The following is a 22,410-nucleotide window of genomic DNA, read 5'->3' as shown; positions in this document are numbered from 1 at the left end:
ACTCAGACCTCTGCAGGGTGAGTGCCCATAGATTGAGAGATAGCATTTAAAGTGTGAAAGTACTGGAGAGAGGCAGAGAGTGTCGGGCGCTGGGTGAATCTCACCCACTTGCCCTACCAGCTCTGTAATGACAACTGAGAAATGGGACCAAGTAGCAAAAAATCATGCCTTACATCCCTTACCTTCTTCAAAAATTGCTTTTACACATTTCTTCTGGTCCCGTTCCAGCCACTGAGAAAGCTATTGTTTGCTGAAGTGGTACACTAAATAAAAATTAGGCTTCTTTAGGAGTATTTGTACAGATTACATAGCTTTTATTTAACAATTAACTCTGCCACTAAGGCTACCATGAAAAAAAAAGGTCTTTTTTTATGGAAGATTGAGCACTAACACAAGAGCACACCAAGAAAGCCAGGTTGCAAAGTACATACATCCAGTTAACATATGGGAAATTTCAGAGGACATAATCCAAAGACTATTTCTTTTTTCATTTCTTTGCCACAGAAAACTTTGGAGCGCAAATGTTTCTGAAGACAAAGATGTTGCTTGGCCTACTTGGTCAACATCAGCTTTATGTAAGTTCACATGGCCTTTATCCAGTATAAATCTAAGTTAAAATGCTGTTACTCTTTGCAATAAATATAACAACAAATAAGGGGAAATAGTTTTGTTACCATTTTTCTTGTGGGGGTTGGGGAAAGTTCTACCATAAATGGGACCAAAGGGGTGAATTTTGTTTGCCTGTGCACGCACCACTGCATTTGTGGAAGGTGTACCCTGCTTAGCAACAGCTGAAATTAGCCTTGGTACAGGAAATGCAAAAGAAAGGAAAATACATGAGTGATCTATAGCGCTATTTATGGTAGAAGCTTTGGGTCATTCCACAGGTCACGTATTTGCTTTATTGGATTAGCAGTGAACATGGGTGCATCTCACACACACGGAGCAACTTCTTGTCTCTTCTGGTCCATCTTACTGGCTAGGTGGCAGGAATACACCATTTCTCCTTTATCATACGACAACATCGACAGAAAACTTTGCCCCAACACCTGCCAGCCTTATCCCAGACTCCCGTCCAGCCCTCCTTGTAGGCTCTGCCCGTTATTCACTTGTAAGCCTCCCTTTCACACCCCACAAAGGTCCCACAAAGTTAATCCGAGCTGCTGCTTCTACCTCCCCTCCAAACCATTCAATTTTCCCTTGAGAAATGCAGAGGGGCATCTTGCTACCAGTCACAGCTCTGGTTTTATGGAAATCAAAGACAAATCTCTCATTTCTGGCAGTAGAAGCTGCTCTAAATCTCTGTCACTAGTGCAGCTCTTTAAGAACACAGTAATCCTCCACCAAATTGAATCTTCTCTGACAATTGGCAGCACATCAAAGACAATTCACAGGCATACTTTTTCCCCTTTCCTAACAGGAAATAAGGCTTGTGTTACATTTACAGTGACCTGGAGCTCCAGGGGCAGACTAATATCTCACCTAAACAAACAGACAGTATTTCTTCCCTGATAAAGGCGGATGGGCTGAAAGGGAAAGCCGACTTGGCCGTGGCCTTCCCAGCTCCGGTATGGGAGGTGTCAACAATGTGCAAACCTGCAAACACCAACACAAGGATTCCTGATGCAGCCCAGGATAACAGTTCAGAAGGTTTGGAACTGCAGGTCAGCAATTGCAGCCCGTCTTTGTTTTTGTTTTAATGAACTGATGATTGTCTAATCTCCTGAGGACCTCAAGGGGTTCTCTCACACAGTGCGAAGTGGGAGTTTCACCACTCAAGCCATGGTAGGGGAGAGAGAACCCAACCACCCTCTTCTGCAAAACCTGTCCTCCTTCTGGTCTCCAACATCTCCCAGGAGGCTCCCACTCACCTTGGTGGGGACAGGGAAATAATTCTGGGTTTTATTTGTGGTGGATGGAAAAAAAAGCAAACTCCAAACCGTGTGAAATTACTCTGGGGGACAATAAATTACAACAGATGTCACAATTGTTCAATGTCCAACTGACAAGAGAGCCTTCAGAAATAATAAACGCCTACATGTGCTTGCTCGTAAGACAAATAACATTCAGATACTGTTTTCCTTGGATTTCTGCCCCTTCCCCCCCTCCTCCTGATATACTACTGTGTGTTTTGCCTAGAAATGGTATCCTGTTCATCCCTTGTAAAAATCACAGAAACAAATGGAACCTTACGAGGATATCTACCAACTGCAAAACTCCACACCATACCTGCATCACACTGAATATACACATGAAAAGAAGAAATGAAAGGCCTAGTTTTACACCCAAACGCCAAAGGCACCAGAAAAAAAGCTCTCTGTTACAAAGGTTTGCCCATCCCAGCAGCAGGATTCACCTCTCTGCTACACAAAACCTCCCTCCGCTCAGCAGCAACCGCTTTCCTGATACAAACAGGCTTTGCATCAGACCCTCAGCTTCCTCCAGGGTGCACAGGACTGAACATTCCAAAAATCTCATGCCCTTTAGGATACTCAAGGAAAAATCAGTATAGAGCTGAAGACAGACTATCTCCCGAACTCAGAATTTTTTTGTTTTCCAAAATATCATAAAGGAACAAAAACTCTGCAGCTCCTCCCCTGCCCCTATCACAATGAAGGAGTCACAGCAAGGTGGAGGGCCTCCCGTGATGCTCAGGATGAGCGTTCACGCCTGGGAGTCCTTGTGCAACATATCCCTGAGCCTGAACCCATCCCACAGGATCCCCATCTGCTTCTAAGTATAGGAAAAATTACAGTTTTGTCTCCTGAGATTCAGACAAAATCTGTCTTTATGGATGAAAACAGCATAGTGGCAGTAGGACAGAAATACAAAGTGGGATAAAAGTCTGTGACAGAAAATATTCTTTCAGGGAGCAGCAGAGAGACAGTGACAGGGAGCGATACTGTTAGAATGACTTGTTTGAAGCTGCTGCTTTGGCTTTTTTCAATGCAACCACAAGTCTGTTCATGTTAGGCACAGACCTCTCTCTCTCCCTGGTTATTTCCAGGAATCAGCCATCAACAGTTGACAATGAGAAGAACAGCGCGAGCACTGTGGCTGGCTGGTCTCGGTAGGTCTGAGGTTCTTGGTTTGTTGTTTTTGCAAGAGAAACAGCTGTTGACCTTTGGCTTTTCTGTGTCACTCATTGTCATGGCATTGAATAGAGGTATTTTAAGATGACCATATCTGTTTACACCAACAGTTACAGAATATTCTCTACAAATCTCACTCTTAGATGGAAAAAAATGTGCCAACCAGCTGTCCTTCCTTCTCCTATGGATGCTCTCTAATCATTCCTCTCAATAGTTCTGCTAGGCCAGGGTTGAATTTGGGGGAGCAACTGAATTTTTAACTCCCTGAATCTGTTTTAGGGGCCTCAAAACCTCCTGCTGAAGCTCAAAGTGAAACTCTATGCCAGCCTCAAATGAGTGAGAATTTTCTCTGACTGCGTCCTGTGGTTTCAGATGGTTTTGCAATTAAGTTTGTGTCCTAGTTTCATTCTGAATTTCAGCCGATGCCATGCTCAGCTCAGATAAAGCAGAGCCTTAGAATGAAACTCAGCCCCATATGAGCCTCTCCTCCGAACAAACTGTTGCCCTGCCTTTTCTTTGTTGCTGTTCTCTTTCCCATCTTGTTTCCAGTACAGTTAAACTGTCCTCCAGTCACTGCTCATTCCTTCACAGCACAGGTGAAAGAAGCCTCCCAGGGCGTTTGGACGTGGCTGTTAGGCTTTTCCTTCCAAATCTATGTCTATCGGCAGCTTTGCTTTCAGCCTTCATGCATATCTGAAAAATATAAAAGTAAGGAGCTTTTTTTCTCCACGGATGAGCATACGCTGCTGGGCTCTTTGCAGCGTCTGAACATTGGGCTCAGTATCCACCAAAAAGCCAGCTCTTGTACTCAGAGATGACTGCTGTTTGCACGTTAGAAGAAGCCTTTGCTGGTACGATGGTGGTTTTGTAGGCTGAGAAGCACCTTCTTGCATTTTTAATAGTCCACAGCATAAAAAGCAGGAAAGATAAACAAGCATTAAAATAAAGAAGAGTAATAAAGAAGAGTGGTCAAGTGGATAAACAAGGGCTTTCCAGGAGTCTGAAACCAAGAAACTATAATTTAGTTTAAAGCAGAGAAACCAGAAGTCCCAGAAAAGAGGCCCCATGTATGAGCCGAATTCTCATAGATGCAGTTACTTTACCTTTGTTTTCACAGTTAATGGTGTTGCCTCCATCTGTGTAAACAAGAAACAGAGAAAGTTACCATTACAGGAAAAATACAGTAGAGAGTTGAGCAGGTTTTGGCTACACAGCAAAGAAACTTGATGGCATTAAGGCTTCAACTCAGTTGTGTCTTCAATCAGGTGAAGAAGGAAAGCCCAACAAAATGGAGAAAAGGGAAAGACTTTTAGAGGACCGAACCAGCTAGATCAGCAATGTGACCTGCGAGAACTCAGTTTTATTGTAATGAGATGGGAAATATGCCCAGAACTCTAAATAATCTTCTGTGTTGTACGCAAAGTTACACAGAGCCCTGGTTAGACAGGGTCCTGAGTTGACAGATCTGGAGGGAAAACTCAACAGGAGTCCCATGCTAAGCAGTAAATAAATAAATAAATAAATAAATAAACTTCAGTGCCATTCAGATATTTAAAAGGGTTTTGTTATTATTGTTTAGGTACATTAAAAAAAACCAAACAACCCTAACTGCAGCCAATGAGCTCCTCAGCTATATTTTCCTTTGTGCAACTAGTGACTCTTATGTATTACCTCTCTACAAATACCTGTATTTCTCATCAGTCTTGTCCTGTCCTGCGTGCCTTGCCCTGCCCGATATTCTCCAGCACTTCCTTCTTTCCCACACAACCTTTATAGAGGCTCCCTCCTCTGCCATTTCAGGTGCATCTTATCTGCCAGATAAGACACTGAATTTGTTTATTTTGTGAAAAAGGCCCAGGCTAAAAAAAACATCGGCTTAAAGCATGGCAAATATTAATAAAAAAACCTTTGCTTAGGTGGCATTACAACCATAAGTGTCACAGAAATGTGATTTTTGAAGAAATTATTAAAAAATCAGATCATTAAATCCTGGGAAATGCGAGAGTATCTCAAGGTCTGCTCAGACTTCAGAGAAAGAGCGCTCCACTGCAAGTCCCTCATGCTGGGTACACTGGTCAGGATACACGTTAGATATATTTGCAGATCCTTTCTTGTCTCTATTTCCCTTAAGCAGAAACTGGGTTTGGGGGAGACGTGGAATAGCTCTGCTCCAGCCTCTCTGTCCACCTGGGAACTGCAGGGGCATGGCTTTGCCCAGGGCCACTGGATGTGCTCTGAGTTTCCATGGTAGAGGTTGCTCAACTGAATTAAAAAGAAAATATCACCTGACAACAATTTATTTTTTAACTGTAAAGGAATATTAACCGTGGACAAATATAAAACGTATGTAGTGAGTAGAATAGAATGATTAAAACTTTAGAAGCTCTTACAAACCTTAGTTAAGTCACTGTAATCAAGTCTAGATACTGGATATCTACAAAAAACGAAAGCTCTGGAAAACCTGGTGAAATTTCCAGTGTGGGATTATGTATGGTTTTAATTTTTTTAAAGCTATCAGATAATAGCAGATGCACAAAGCTTTCCCTGTGACACTCTCCCTTACTCATGTAGACATACACCACCCAAATCAGATCCCAACCAGACAGTGCGGGCGGAACAATGGGAAACAGATAGCATCTGGTTCTTTAAAACAAAAACAAAACAAAACAAAAAAAATAAGGAAAACAAAAAATCAACTGTCTGCTTCCCTCCTCCACCTTTTTTTAGCAACTTGATTGAAATCCAAACCACAAAGCAGATCTTTGGGGTGGGGAGCCATGGGAGGAGAGGAAGGCAGGGAGAAGGAAGGAGATAACCTGGCTGAGCAGCCCTGCGTCCTTGCCCTGAGAAGGCAAAGAGCAGGAAGCAAAGCCACACCACACGGTGAGGCAGCCGTGTCCCATGGGCACCACGTAGTCCTCTCAGCCCACCACCTGCTGAAACTCAAGGATCATAGGTGTGTTTGGAGTCGCTTTTCTAAGATCAGGTCTCCTTTTTCACACAAAACTTGGTGAAAGGAATCAGGCAACTACTTCTCTGTGCTGACCTAAACTCCCTAATATCAAGAAGGAACATCTGATGCCACAAATAGACTTCAGTTGTGTGCCTAAGAGTGGTTTTTCTACTCAGTACTAATAGTATTAATTACTTTCCTTCTTCAAAAGTGTCAGGCAACGAGTCACAGAGTGGATAAAACAATGCTACGTAATTTTTGTGGTCTATTTTGTACTAGCAGTAATGTGGGAAGTACAAAAAATATTTGTCATTGTTCATGTTGGCATATGCCTCAAAACAATCAAGAACCCACTAGATTTCTCTATCACATCCCAGTACAATATCTTTGTCTATAGAAAACATAAATTGTAGAAGTAATTAAAACAATGTTCTCCCAGGGAAGGTTCATAGATTACATTCTACCCAGATCTAAATTCACTTTCAGGTCTACAACTTTTCTCTTAGCATCTTTCTGTGTATCCAAAACAAAAAAAAATGGCAGTTTCAATGAAAAATCAAAAGTCAATTTGGAAAAATTGGAAGTCAGAATGAGATTAAATGTTTCACACCACATAAATACATGCAGTTTGTGCAGTTAACGTAAGCATATAAGGAACCAGCCATGTGCTCTAACCTTTTTATACCTCTTAGCTGTGTAAACTACTCAAAACTGGAGGGCACATGTCACTTAAACTGACATGCAAATCATTACAGCTTTGTCTGCCAGGAAATTTGTGTAAACCAATGCTGAGTTCAGGTTCGTTATATTGACATTTTCACCAACAAGTAAATTGAAAGGTTACATTGTTGACATACCAGATGTTATGCAAACTGCTTTTCAAACCATGGTTTCCATATATCTCTATAAATAAATAAATTAGACACTTACAAATGGTGTGTGAATCAATATATGGTAAAGCACCCATTTATATACACACAGTGAAAACTACTGTGTGTAAACCCCATATTTCACACAATGTCAAAACCCAGTACTTTTCATTTTCCCGAAAATAGCTGTCATCTATGTAAATGTTTTCCCTCAAGACCAACTGTTCTTCATAGTTACACTACACGCAAACCTGGGTGCCTGAATTAGCACATGGTGTTATCAATGGGAGTTAAATACCCAAGTGAGAGTTAGGCTATGACGCCTTTTTAAGGATTTGAGTTTACGTATCTAAAAGAGTACATTTGCATGTGCTAACTTGAAGCACGCTCAGGTTTTTAATATGAATTGGCTCCAGTTTAGATTTAGCCTCGGGGTATTTTGACCCCTCCTTCTGCATTTTTCCCCCTCTTGACTTATCTCCGGTAATGAAAATAAGCAAAACACTATTTGTCCAATGAAATACTTATCTGGGACTGGTACTTCTTTCATTGTGATGCAAATCAGGACTGACATTGTAATTACAGTCTCTATGAAGTACATGTGACACAGGATGAAATCACAAAGGTTAATAAAGTGATTTTGAAATGGCATTGCACTCCTTCAGTCTCAGGACTAAAAGTGGGGCTGACAAAGTCTTAGCTTACAAAGGTCTTTGGGTACCTCAACCTCCATTACTGCTAGAAAAAAAATAGTATTTGGTCTCTACTCATCAAGGTGTCCCGCTGCAATTATTATTTCTCTACATTTCCCCTGAAATGCTGGAGATTTCTTGCCATGTTTCCAATGTATGAGTTTATTCTGGTGTAAGCCGGGGCAAACCAGATTAATTTCCTGAATCTCCAGTTGCAGAGAAACATGATTTTTTGGAATGATGGTGATGCCTTCTGCCAGTTGCCTCATCTCCTAATTAAAGAAATGTCATAACAAATCAGCTTTTCTGTAGTACCTTATATACATTCAACATACAGATGCAAAATGGTTTCAATACACTCCAAAAAGTTCCTCCAAGCTGGAAGAAGCCTTGATCAATTCAAACCCTTCTCAACCAGCTGTGACACAGGGCTGTGTCTTTCCCACTTTATAATTCTTCGCTGAGTGCTCATACTGAAATTGTTTCATAACCACATGAATTTGGAGTTTTCATTTCACCCTTGGAAGAAATGTAGAGTCTGGCATAGTGACAAGTATAACAGTGTGTAAAAGCACAATTAACTTATGCTCCCACCCCATTTTTTTACATTTCCAAGGAAGCTCTGAGATTTCAGAGTGATTGTTTTCACTTCAGAGCCAGCAGCACACGATGCCTTCACTTCATCAGCAATGCCGTACAAAGCCGGCATGCTCAGTCACCAGCTTGAGCCCCTGTCCCACCGCTGGAGAGGAGAGGTCGTGGCACACTCGGCATCTTCCTACAGCAACAGCCTTCCTAACTGAGAGAAGCCGTAATTAAAAAAGGCCAAATGGATTTATGTGCGGCACTAACAGTTAAGAACTGTAATCCCTCATTTTTCTCCCAGTACAACAAACTTTTCATTTCAAAATGTGAGTTCGTTTATACATAAGCAAGGAACACCTCAAAGACTAAGATTAAACAAGTCCTTTCACTACTAGTAGGTTAGACTACACCAAAAGAAATTGAAGTTTTCTATTTGCTGAGTAGTTTGAGATCTTATATTATCAGTTCATATGGGTAATGAAAGATGGCTAAAAATAAAATGATTTCAGGCACTCCGTGGTCAGATCACAATACTGTAAATGTTGAACTTCCATATCTCCCCACTTTCTAAAGGCACCCTGGAAGGTAATTGTAACTTTTTTCAGAATATTGCCCCTTCTGTCTGAGTGTGATTTACTTTGTGGTTGAGGCAACAGTGTGTGCAAGCGCTGGTTATTGAGTCAAGAAAGATTTTTGTTACTTTGAGGTTATTGAATGAGCAAGGCTGAGGTTCTCTGGGCTGAACATGGATGCTGGATCAAATCATAGCTTTGATCTTTGCTCCCTGATGACTTCAGTTTACTGCCATTTGCTTCCCTGAGATCTCCAAGTGACACCACATAGAGTATATGCTTTGTATTTCACCTTCTGCCTGATGAGAGTAGATACTCAAAGCTCTGTGTTGATCTCCTGGTATGTATAAGCAACTGTCTATTTCTCTTTTTTGTTACCCCTTTATAGACATTTCTTTGGCAGCTACATGTAGATATTTCACTAGCAAGTGGTTCTAGCACAGATCAGAGGTGCTTTCAGATTTAATCACCCCAGGCCCTAATAATCTTGAATTAAAAAAAACCCTCCAGAGTTCATCTGTCTTGAATTCTCTTAAAGTTTGTTTTAGACATCTATCAGGCTTGCCACTTCTAAAGAAAAATAGTTTAAAACCAATATCAAGCCAACTGTCACTTCAGAACCACCGTCACTTGGATCATGGATGGTACGAGGCACCAGTCAGGTATCATATTTCCAGCAGTATTCAATAGTGTTACATATGCTTTTCCTTTACCATGAACACCATAAAGACATTCTGCCAGACACAATCATCTGTATCTAGCCTGGCAATTTATAAGCTCTCCTAAGCACGTGGTCTGAAGAGCCTGGCTGTTAAAAGAGGAACAGCCAGCTGCAGCAACAGATAAAATTGCATCTAAAAGCAGAACAAAACAACGCCACGCCAAGCCTTTGCTGATTCTCTTTCTCAAGCCTGTGCCCAGATTTGTGCAGGGGTTTAAAACTCTGTTTAAATAAATAGATAAATAAATAAAAGTATTCTGCCACTCCTAAGAGTTGCAAGAGTCACAAGTTAAAAGCACTACACACTCATATGCACAGGAAAGGCAAAGGAGACCAGGCAGGTTTTATATTGTGAGCCTTTGCTCTGTGGAGTCTGATTATTTTGTTTTTAAATCATGATTGTTCATTTTTAATAGAGTTCTAATGAAACACCCTCAAGCTCTGCAGTGGTTGGTATCTACGGTTAGCAGGCCAAGTACCAGTATGTTTTGTTTCACAAGTAGCATTAGAGATAAGAGAGGGTAAGATCGTGCCCCGGTTTTACAAGGCTATAAGAGGCACTTAGGGGCCATACAGTCTCCTGCTTGGCTGCCTAAAGCCTACTCTGGTCGTTAAATAATGTGAAAGGCTTATAATAACAGCTGGTGACTAATATATTCCCTTTGTACGAATGTTTTACGTTTGTCACTATAACCACTGCTGAGAGACAGTTCTGCTCCCCTAAAGGCTGCGTCTTGCCCAGAATTGTTTTTATTTACTCTAAACTGCACCGTTATAAGTCACCAGTTGCCACATACTACTACATCATGATGTGTTTACCTCCTATGGCAAGTATAACTGAAAAGATCATAGTCACAGAATCTCTAGGACACCAATGTAGGAAAAAGGGGTGGGAAAGGAGTCGCAGAAGCTCTTTTCTTAAACTACTTGGAACCATACTTTCCAAGAGAAGACATCTACAGTCTAGAAAAGGAACATAACCCCACAGTTTTGAGTGAAATGGTAAAAACAGGTAGTTCCTTAGGTGGTAAGATGTACCACAGATGCATCGCAACTACTTAAGCTCTCTCATATGAAAGTCAACTGATCTGTAGATGTTGACTTTCTACTTCCCAGACACACAGGTCTATTTTTACCATATTTCATGGGTTCAACACACAGCACACAAGCTACACATGTAAATCACATGCACCAAACATGTCTTGTTGTGGATCCACTACCACTGCTGTCTTATTGAGGAGATAATTTTGCATTCTTAGATGTCCTGGGACACATGTGGGTGTTCCTAGGCAACTAGCAAATTATTTCACTGAATCCCTTCTCGAGATGAGTTTGTGAATTACATGATGACGTAGAGCCTGGCAGTGAGCATGAATCTGGACTTGACCCCCCGCTCCTGGAGAAGTACCAGCATCCTCCCTGTTCTATAGAAATTTTAATTGATCGCCTTCCGCTCTTGCGGTCATTTATTTCTTTTTTGCTGGCATATTTCCAAGTAAAGGTCCAAGCATTAACCTTTATTCCACCACTTTAACTGCCTTTCTTCATTTGTAAAGAGGATCAACAGATGAATATACATTCCGCAGGGAAAATTCTTTATTTCTGTGGCAATGGGAACCCTTTCCCCATTGTATGAGGCATACTGTCCTATGTCATTTGTAGCATACAGACTCCTTTCTCAATTACATCTGTGTCTTCCTCAGATTGTCTGCCTTTCTGGGACTTATATATAGGGTTTTACATTCTAAAACCTTAGAAAGTCAAAAAGTCCAAGCAGAAGAGATGATGATACCTTTGTTTAACTTGTACAGATCACTTTAAGACCAAACAATATTACAGCCATTGCCTTCAATGAAGCCATGTATCATCTTTGGTAGTGTTCTAAAAAGATTATTTAGGGAGGGAGAAGAGGAAAGATTAATGTCTAGAGCTGTTCAAAGTGTTGCAGCAAAGATAGGGGGTGCTAATTGATGAGAATCATAGAATCATTAGGTTGGAAAAGACCTTTGAGATCAAGCTTGTCATGAGGTGGAAATGTGAGCTCACAGCCCAGAAGGCCAACCGTGTACTGGGCTGCATCCAAAGAAGAGTGGCCGGCAGGTTGAGGGAGGTGATTCTCCCCCTTTGATCCACTCTTGTGAGACCCCGCCTGGAGTATTGTGACCAGTTCTGGAATTCTCAACATAAGAAGGATATGGAACTTTTGGAGCAGGTGCAGAGAAGGCCATGAAGATGATCAGAGGGCTGGAGGACCTCTGCTATAAGGACAGGCTGAGAGAGTTGGGGTTGTTCAGCCTGGAGAAGAGAAGGCATCAGGGAGACCATATAGCAGCCTTCCAGTATTAAAGGAAGCTAGAGGAAAGATGGAGAGGGATTTTTTACAAGGACATGGATTGAGAGGACAAGGGCGGATGGGATTAAATTGGAAGGGGAATGATTTAGACTAGAAATTAGGAAGATTTAGGTGAGATTCAGGCACAGGTTATCTGGGAAAGCTTTGGCTGCCCCATCCCTGGAGGTGTTCAAGGCCAGGTTGGATGGGCCTTGGGCAGCCTGAGCCAGTGGGATGTCCCTGCCTGTGGCACAGGGGTGAGAATTGGATGATCTTTAAGGTCCCTTCCAACCCAAACAATTCCATGATTCTATGGTTCTATGAATTTGCCAAAATCTAATTTCTGATAACAAAATATTCTTTATCTTTGTGCTAGTTTCTGCAAAATCTAGTGGCTTAAAATAACTGTCTCAAACAATAAAAAACAGTTCAAAAATATTCAAACATTCAGTTTTCAAATTTTCAAAGGAAATATTTGCATTTTTCTTTAATAATTTTAAACTTGTTTCAAATTTTGTGGTGTTTTATTTAAAGCTTAAAGAAAATTAAAGTAACAAAACCAATTAAATGAACAAAATTAAAATTAAACTTCTCATTTGATCCAAGAAGGAAGGCTGTCAGCTTTTCAGTTCACACACTTTTTAAAGACATTGTTTTGAATACACTCCAATGTTCTTCACAAACATTTTTGCTGCATGTTTTCAGAATTGTGAGAAAACAAAAATAGTCCATTATTCACATAGCTTTGCCAGTAAGCTCTATGACTGCGAAGAACACTGGCTCATGAGGCCTCCAACAGCTGTATTCCATCTAATACTCCTACTTCAACTTTGGTTTCCCATTGGTTTGGCAACCCTCAATGTCCAGAATATCTTGTGGATAACATTAGGCATGAGGACATAGGTTGGATTTAGACCGCCTGAAAACAGCCTTGAATTCATGGACATTTTCCATCTCCGCTGGTCCTCCAGGAATGGAGCCGTTCTAACCTACCTCTTTCTTCCCTTCATCTGGGATTGTGTTCTCATGGCACACATAAATAGCAAATGGCATCGAAACGCACCTATGTATCACAATAGTGGCAAGGAATAAAGTCAGACGGGCATCAGGTGAAGGGAAAGAGAAGCACCCCAAGGAAATAGAAACCAAAGAGTGATGAGTCCATTAAATTCTTAGAAAACAAGTGCTGAGATAGGATGCTTTGGTGACAAAGGGAGATATGATTCACAGGAAAGTCACGTGAAATATAAACGGGTGACCCAAAGTTCTCTGCCACATCCGGGGATGGCTCAGTACTCACAGAGGTATCACCAAGAGGAAGCTCTGTTAGATGCATGTGGTCACCGCTTCTCTGGAATACACCAGGCTGTCATACACCAGAGACTGAAAGAGGAACACGACTGAAAAATTTGTGTTTTCTCATAAACCTTTCATAATGTTGCATTTTTAAATTCAAGCTCAGCTGTGGAGTATTCTTTTTTGACTTACATTCAATATCCGTCATCAACATCGTTCAGTCCCAAATCATGAGCTCCTTTGGAATAATAACTGTTGTAACAATGAATGCCAAATCCTACTCTGCCCAAGAAGCCAATATCTAAATGTAGGACAAGAGAGAGACAAACAAACAAGAAATAAAAGATATCTATGTGACAACTATGATAAGCAATAGTCTCTGTACATCATGTTCCCTGGCATTGCCAGCTCCTTTTGCAAGCATTATGGCAGAGGAAAAATTCATTCTATCAGTCCAAAATTAACCTTTTTTTTTTTTTTTCATAAATATGGTTTGATCAATCACACAGTCTCTGGGAGGAGAATAAACATAGGTTATATTAACATACAAAGAACTCATTGGATATTTATCTTGTAGTTGTTTTTCCTAAACAGTTTTATAATCTACACATACACACACACACACACGTATTTAATTTTATGCTTTAAATGAACTGGAACTCGTGCTGTGTCTTAGCCTCATTATGAAAACACATTTTCTGGAGATGTGAAACATTTTTATAAAACAAGATTTTACTACTTTTTGTGGAAACGATCTTGCAACTGTTTCTGCTATGTGATGTTATAGGGATCAAGTCTGTGCTGTACGCACCGTACCAGGAAGGAAAGATCGTATATGAAAATAGGTCAGATTAAAGAAATCAACAACGATCCATAAACGACACTGTCAAAAATGATTTCTAAGAAGATCATCCAGCTCAAACTACACTTGGTGGAAATACTCCAAATAACAGCAGAGGCAAGTCACAGATGGTTTATAAGATGGATGTGCTGGCATATTTTATTTACATGGCAGAACTGCAATTTTTGAAGTTTTTGAGATGTTTGTATGTAAGATCCAGTTAAAGTGAAGGCTCTGTCTCTATCTGAATTGCTACTAGAATTCGGTTTGACTTGGTCTATGTTCCCATACACAGGAAGAACTGATAGACTGGCCACAGAGGAAGGAGTAAGTTTAATCTATTCACTGCCTTTCTTTTCCAAATAGAGTGGAATTACAGGGGAGGAAACGAGGCGAGCCTCAGCTCAGCTTGCTGGCAAGAGAATCTTAGGCTGTGTGGGGTAGGAGACGGGAAGGAGAAAAGGCCTCCTGAGGTTAAATAGCCACCAGCGAATTACTGGTCTCCATCAAACTGGAGAAAGCAGGGTGGAGCATGATTCCAAGGGATACCAAAATTCCTGCTCAAATTAGCCAAAAGAGGATGCATTTTAGATGCTAGCTACTGCACTGGGCAATACCTGTGGGCATAACCTAGTGCAGAGAAATACAAAGACATCTGAAATTTCAAAACTAAGGTCTACAGACAGATATAAATCTGAAAACTTCCACCTGGCACCACAGTGAGTAGAGGGCTGTTTTTAAAAAGGCCAGGACAGTGTCTCACACATAATGGAGCCTCTCTAGCACCATCCCCATTATGAGAGTTTTTTGTTTTATTCTTCACAACCTGTAGCTCATGACACTAAGCCTCTACGTAACCTGTTCAAATAAGGCCATAACTAACGGTGAATTGAAGTGTTTACCATCTAACAAGAGATCGGTGGCTGAAATAAGCTGCCTGTTGCATTGAATGAGACCTCACTTAGGCAGACTTTACTAAGCTGTGTAGCTGCCCGTGCTAAAAGACCTACCAGCACAGTGACCTAAGTGCAGTGCCAGCACTGCTATACCACCAGCGTTGCCCAAATCAGGCTAGAAAAGGATTTTCTGACCACTGCTTCCCTGGGGAACTTGAGGGAAATGAGATATATCTCATGAGCTTCTCAATCAGCAGAAAGTGAAGAAAAACAAATAAAACCGTTGGTGGTCTCAATTGTGTTTCTTGTCAGTCACCCATGTTGCAAAAGCTTTCCTTGTGATAGGTACTAATTGCTCTCCCTCGCTAGAGGTCTTAGTCAAGAAGTTAGAAGTGAAATTACAACAGAAAGCAAAGGTCAGGATGACAGAAGCATTGATGCATCTTGCCCCAAATAAGGAGCTGAAATGTCCACCAGAACCACTGAGAATGTGAATTGACCTCAGAAAACTTCCCAATTTGAGATGTTCTGAATCTTGACCTGTGTATCTAAGCCACTCTGCCTTGTCACAGGGTCTCTCTCACCTCATCCTAGTCAGTAAAACACAAGCATCTTGTTTCAGCTGATTTTCCTTATGCTCCATCTCAAGAAACAGCTCTCTATTGATCTAGATGGACCTTTTATGTAAATTTGAGGCTTTGAGCTTTTTCAAACTGAGCTTGGTCTCTTCTCTCCTCTGCATGGTTTATGCAGCATGAATGAGCCTCACAGCTGTTGCCACGTGGGAGATGGGATCTTAAAGTTGAGATCTTAATTTTTGAATCAGGCAGTTGTCACGGGTATAGGTAGGTAGCAGGCTGAAAGAGGTACACACTGTGCCACGAAATTGATGGATACGTGTCTAAAGCAATGCGGAAAAGCAATTCTGAAACTGCACGCTTTGAAGGAAACTAGATGAAAAAGATGAGCAATGATTCTCAATCACAAAAGTTAGTTCTTTAACCAGAAAGCAGGTCACTGGGTGTTTCCCCCAAACAATACATTTGTGGTGACGCAAAACTTATAGGCACAGTTTCTAATCCGCATGAAGCATTTTCATTGCTAGTAAGTTCAGTACAAATATGTGCCTTTTTCAGTAAAAAATATTATGTTTTTAATTGCATTTCTAACCTTATTTTCATTGAGATATAGCTTTTTTTTTTTAATAGAACCAGAAGTTTTAAAATAACAATTGAAGAAAATATAATTTCTCCATATTTAGATTTATAATCTGAGGCCCATGTATACCTAAGAATGGATCTTAGGCATTCATCTCATCAGAGACATACCCTCAAAACCCACATATTAAGGAGTTCCTGGTAAGTGGAAATTTGCTCCCTCATGGGGAGTCGGCAGGCGGTTCTCACGAAAGACGTTGTGAGGTGGTATGTACCTGGTGGGAAGAAAGTGGCAATTGGTGTGTGATGGATCAGCCCTTTCGGTTAGCCAGCACTGCAGCTTCTGCCTCCATGGGAGCAGTTTTAGGTGTTATTCTTCAGGGTGTTTCCTGAAGGAATAATGTAAGTGACAAATCTTCAGTTATGTGGACTTGCAAATAGTCTATATCAAGCAGGGCTCAGAAGAAATATTCTGGAGGCTACAAAGAAACAGAAAACAGAATCAAATGAAACATAAATAGTCTGATGATACAAGTCAAAACCAGTAATATAGGGTATTACTGAAATAGTATTCATATTTTTTAAGAAAGTATTTGGTTTTATAGGAAATTGTTTTCTTAAGTGATATATCAACACTAAGAAATGCCAAATGTCTCAAAAGTCACCATTTCAAAACAAATGGTAGTGTTCCAGTGGAAAATATATTTTCACTTGAACATCACTGATATTTAGGGAACATCTCATTCCACAAAAGCTTTTGGAGTCTTACCCAACTCTACTTACCACTCTCAAAGGAAGAGTAGCAGAGTAAGTGGGGTTTAGGATGACAGAACCTCCTTGATGCTGAGTGGGAAGGTGAGTTTGTGTAGTAACTGCTCCAATCTGAAAGGCAGTGTCCAAGCCCGTCTTAACTTGGAGCGGGTGTCAGATCCCAATGTAAACTTTCCCATCTGTGTTATTCTATTAACTGAAAGGGAGAGGGATTAGCGTGTGTACTTGTCACATCTTTTGACCTGTTGCATACTGAGAGCGAAGGTAATGTTGGAGCAAACGGCATTCTTTTCCTTCTGCCAGGGTAAGCAGGGCACGGGGGTGGCGTTTTCTTAAAAGTAAAGAAAGCCAGACCATACAAAACAAAGTGTGTGCCCTGTGCAAAAGTAAATCTTGGAAGCTGAAGATTTCCAAAGGGTATACCTTAAACAGGGAGAGAGAGAGAGAGAGAAAACATTTGAGAGGAAAGTTCCCCTCCTTGCCAAGTGCCAGATGGAGGGCCTTCCCACGGAAATAGCTGCAGAAGACAGATCGCTGACAGAAACCACTGCCAAGTGAAGGAGGTCCCACTCACTGTGCTGGTAAAAGCTTACTGGACAAGAATATAATACTCTGATTAAAACACTTGCTCCAGGGAAGGGGGTTGGAGTGTGGCACAACACTTTTATTGTGATGGAGTGTAGCTTGTACCCTTGAAAGAAGTACATGTTTTGTATGGCTGATGTGGCTTGGGGCTTCATTCCTTCTTTTCATATAGATTCTTTTTTTTTAACTCCTCACTTAGTTTATAGAGCACATTTGCACACACACAGACATGCATAATGGCAACAATAATCTGCTTTTCTTCTCTCTTCCCCTGCATTTTATTTCCATAAGGCCTTTGCTGTGACTGGGACAAGATGAAGTGTTGGATGCTGACAGTGATAGAGAATACATTTGGGGATAGAGGGTTTAATGAAGCTAGGCACCAAAAATATCTTTTTCAAATGTTTCAGTTAACTTGGCACTAAATTATTCATAGAAAAAGAAATTGAGGGCTTTCTACTCCTTCTGCTTTTTCCTGGATGTTTCTGGTTCCTTTGTAAAAATCTATAGGAGCATATGCACTTTGTCAAAGAGGAACACAAATTCAGCACCTCCAGGATGATCCAAGTCAGTTCAGCAATGGGAAAAAAGGCAATTAAATATATTGCTATCATAGACAGCCAAACGAACGGAACAGGATGACCTGGGTACAGTGTGTTCAGGGAAAAGGCTTTTCCAAGAAGACTGAGCAGGTACACCCTGGTGTTCCCAACATCTGAATGAGAGCCATTATATTACAGTTATAGCCAAGACCTGAGCATCTGATGCCAAGACAATAGAGAGTTAATACAAAATATTAACAATAACTAAAACCCAGTTCCACTTCTGGACTCTTTTCTCTCCTTACAGTGCAAGAAGGATATCAACAAATCAGACTGTGTGCAACAGTGGACTATAAAGACACCTGAATGCATGAGGAGAGGCTGAGGGAGGTGAATTTTTTCAGCCTGGAGAAGAGAAGAGTTAAAGGAGGGGGTCTAATTGGTGCTTTCTACTAAGTGTCAGGTGGATACAAAGACAACAGAGTCCAACTTTGGTCAAATATGCAAAGTGAAAGGATGAGAGGCAATGATCACAAGTTGCAGAAAGACAAATTCCAACTTCATTAAAAAGTAAATCAAAAGGAAGACAGTTAAGATCTGAAACAGGTTGCACAGAGAGATGGTAAAACATCTAATTTTGCAGATTTTGAAAACTTGACAGAATGTGGCTTTTGATTCTCTGTAAGCATTGCCACCATCATCACGATCTGTAACAAACAGGCCACGACTCTTCAGTGAATAAATCTCTCTCCCTTTTTCACTGTCACTAAGCCAGAGGCATGGATGCACTCAGTGGACAAAAAGCAGCGTTGTTAGCTTAGTTCACATGTCTTCCGAAAACGATATAACGATATTGACAAAAGAAATTCCCTTAAAACACGATGTTCTTACTGACAGAGTCTTAGTGGTAGAGATTTGGTAAAGAAAACAACAAAGGATGACATACACTTGTCCCCAGGGACAATTAGCAGTATAAGAATCAATTTACCGGCATGCGACCAAAGAGGAATATCAGGATTTTTCCCTGACGTCAGTCTTTTTGATGGGAAACATTTCCTCACACTTTGGCAAACGTGGGCTGAAATTGTAGGGAAATCCAAAGGATTTGGAACGTGGAGTAGAATAGGCCACACTGAGCTTCACCTCTCTCCTGGATGTGACCACACAAACTACTGCTGGGATTCCTCAGCACCGATAACAGTGTTCCCAGAGCATGTAGTAACCCCTCTCAGAACAGACTATTGAACCAAAGTTTATGGCAGTCTGTTATAATAAATGCAGCCATTTCAAGGCAGTGATTGGGAATGTTTACAGGGTGTAATTCTTGGTTCAACTAAGAAGGCGTTTTTGGGGAGGCCATGTGGCATGGGTCATTGCTTTGCTGAAATTCAGAATGAGATAACAATCCTCACACTTCACCAGACTTAGGTTTTTCCTTTTACGTAACTGGAAGGGTCCAGGCTGACAGTACAAGGCAGCATTATTGCAATTTCCTCCATACAACACCATTACCTCCTCATTTGCTTCTCAGCTCTTGAATCATCTTTACTGACTTCGCCTTACAGCAGCACATAGCCGCCCCACCAAGGCCATGATGCTTCATGTGAGCACCAAATAAAAGCCTGGCACCACTTCCAACATGCCTTAAAAGCTGTCGTTCCAGCAGAGATTTATATATTGGTCTTAGTATGCACTGATATCCTGATATCGTATTTTCCAAGGCAAATATCTAAGTGCTCTGTATATACTTGACTGACAGAAATTTTTCAAACACAGAATCTTGACAATATCCATGCAGAAGTTCGTAGATTTATCTATCTCTGAGCTTAGAAATTAGGAAGTCTTATTACCAAAAGTTAGATTTAAAGCTGCCCAGGTTCTAAGTTTGATATCCACACTGATAAACTGTCCTTTTAATCAAGTAATTAACGTATGCTTTTGTATAGATGTGTATAATGATGCATGTGAAAGTTTATATGTAAATAAACAGAGAGGCATACACACACTCATATGTTATATATACTATCAGATAAAGAAGAGAGGAAAAAGCACATCAGGACACTGTTGTACATTAAAAATTTCCAGTCTCTCAAAACAGACAGATAATATATCCTTTCTCCAGGATTATTCATTCTGTGTACCAATTCATAGCTTTAAAAAGACTACCGGTTTGCTCAACAGAATTTACTAGTAGTGCCTGGCAGCTTTCCACTCTAGTTCTCTACTGGCCAAATAATCTGTCTAATGCTTTTAAGTCTTAATCAAATTGTTCTTACACTTTTTTAAAATTATATCTGAGGAGAATATTAGTTCAAGGACCAATTATTTATAGCCCACTTGGTGGTGTTCTGACACCAAAACGCCAATATTCCCACCACCAGGCACTGCCAAGGCTTAAGAATGCCCACAGCTCATTTTTGATATGAATATCTGCAATTTTTTCTGCTTTAGAAGGCTGAACAGAAGGAGCACAGAAGTTCAACCTTTCTGCAAAGTCATCTACCTTTCTTTAAATGAAAGACTTTGGATCGAGTCCCTCTCTAACACGATAAGTAATAGTGAACGACACTTCTAGGATCTCACAGGTAAAAATACAGGGTTTTGGATACAGATATGAATAGTTGCTTGCGTTATGCAGCTTACCTCTGCTGTAAGCAATGAGAAATTGTGTCAGACTTCAACAATTTCGTATTTCTCGGTCCATATTATATAGATGTAGATGTGGACAAGCATATCAGGATCTGGGCCTTGCAAAACACACACACACGGTTCATTCAGCATCAGTTTGAGTTTTGAGCCATGGCTCATGAGGCTCTAGATGCAAACTGCTGTTGCTTTGCTTATTCCTTCATGCTAATAAAGTCCCGCTGCACTAACACAAAACCCTCAGAGTAGTCCTTAAAAGGGAAAAAAAAAAAAATCAAGCTAAATCAACTCTCAAATTCCCATGTAAACTGGGTTTAAGAGTGGAAAATTTCTTTTACCTATTCTTTGGGTGGTACAAAAACCTAAAATTCCTATAGCCCTGCTTCTCTGGGCCAAGCCAAACAAGGATATTGTCCTTTTAATGTCTTAAAGGCTCTGTTTTCTTGTAATGCCAAATGCAATATTTTTTTGAAAACACTACACCAGAAGTTTCCCAGCTGAGAAAACAGGCTGGTGAAAAATGGTTTCAGAAAATGAAATAAACCATGCAAAAGCTGTTCAGGGTGTGTGTATGAAATGAACATCTGGATTTGGCTTGTTAAACTGCCTCCTTTTTTCTCCCTCCCCCCCCCCCCCCCCATTTTTCTTTTTCTCACAGCTGTTCGAAAGAGTCCTAAGGGCAAAGAGACAGGTCAATGGACTGGGTTACACCTTTTTTTCTTTTCCTTTTTTTCAGACCTCTTTGCACCTACGCAAGGAATCCAGGCCACATGTGTGTTTAATAAGTAGGCACAAACACAAGAGAGAAAAAAAAAAATCTCAATTCCTGTTGGTTCTTAGGAGAGACACTGAAGGAAAAATAAACTCCGGATTTCAGATTTTCTCTCTCTGAAAAAAAAGAAACCTTATGGTTCCAATAAAATATTTCTTTTAAAACCCAATGGACTTAAAAAAAAAAATTAGGGCCTTTGCAGAGTATATATTTTTCTCTGTTCCTTTAGAGAGGAATAACAATGGGTTAATCTCTTACCTGCTGGAGCAAGAGGAAATTATAACATGCCGATGTCCTGGGTTCACTGAACTGAGTCTTTCTATACCACGAAATAGATACATACACTTATATTGAATGGCTTTATGTTTAACTTCAGGCTGCAGCTCCTCTAGCTTGGGTAGTCCAGAAACGAAAACAAAAGCAACTGAGAAATTATCTAGAGATGATACTTTCTGAGAAACAGATGATTCATCTTTTCGTACTGACACAATATCCCCTGGCATTGCTAAACTGATGTTCGACATCCTTTCGCTGCGACAGGCTTCAGCAACCTGCTCCCGCGAGGCTGTAGGAAATGCTCTTATGTGGCTCTTCCAGATAAGGTACAAGGGCTGCGTTAGGTGTGCCCTTAGTCTTGGATCGTGGGTAAAATGACGACACTACATATTTCAGCCAACAATCGGGGCTGCTAAGATAGCCGTACTCCACTGACAATTAGTTGCATGACAATACTCTGTGTTCCATTTAAAATACAGCCACTGTACCCTCATATCCAAACATGAAGGAGTAAGGCCACCAAACTCAAGCAGACACTGTCTTTTACTATAAGAAAAACCACCCTCTTTATTTAAAGCTCTATTTTCTTCCCAGCTATGAACAATTTCTGTGCCCCTCTACACTTGATTTTCAGCTTAAACAGAAGTATTGTACTTGTGGGTAGATCGGCATAAATTCACACCTGCTACTGCTTAGAGGTTTTGCACACACAGGCAGAAGAGTTTGTAGTAGCATACCTGAACCATGATTATTTCCTCCACCTCCTTTCACTGTTGCTCCTCTGAGTTCTGCTTGGGGTTGCTGTCAAAATT

The 22,410-nt window shown here is 40.7% G+C and overlaps 2 long non-coding RNA genes across 2 annotated transcripts; both read right to left on the bottom strand.

Annotated features, from left to right (window-relative positions):
- Nucleotides 1–1,514: 1,514 nt before the first annotated feature.
- Nucleotides 1,515–13,199, bottom strand: LOC128853781 (uncharacterized). Its single transcript, XR_008452532.1, has 3 exons — nt 13,117–13,199; nt 4,196–4,228; nt 1,515–3,785 (listed from the first exon to the last, which is right to left on the bottom strand). It is a non-coding gene; the product is annotated as an uncharacterized LOC128853781 (long non-coding RNA).
- A 112-nt stretch (nt 13,200–13,311) lies between these two features.
- LOC128853782 (uncharacterized) lies at nt 13,312–21,719 on the bottom strand. Its single transcript, XR_008452533.1, has 3 exons — nt 21,581–21,719; nt 16,282–16,395; nt 13,312–13,413 (listed from the first exon to the last, which is right to left on the bottom strand). It is a non-coding gene; the product is annotated as an uncharacterized LOC128853782 (long non-coding RNA).
- Nucleotides 21,720–22,410: the final 691 nt, after the last annotated feature.

Source organism: Cuculus canorus, chromosome 16, assembly GCF_017976375.1.
Source record: "Cuculus canorus isolate bCucCan1 chromosome 16, bCucCan1.pri, whole genome shotgun sequence".
In the NCBI taxonomy this organism is placed as follows: domain Eukaryota; kingdom Metazoa; phylum Chordata; class Aves; order Cuculiformes; family Cuculidae; genus Cuculus; species Cuculus canorus.
The sequence above is the reverse complement of the archived record's forward strand: the minus strand, read 5'-3'. Positions and strand labels throughout refer to the sequence as shown.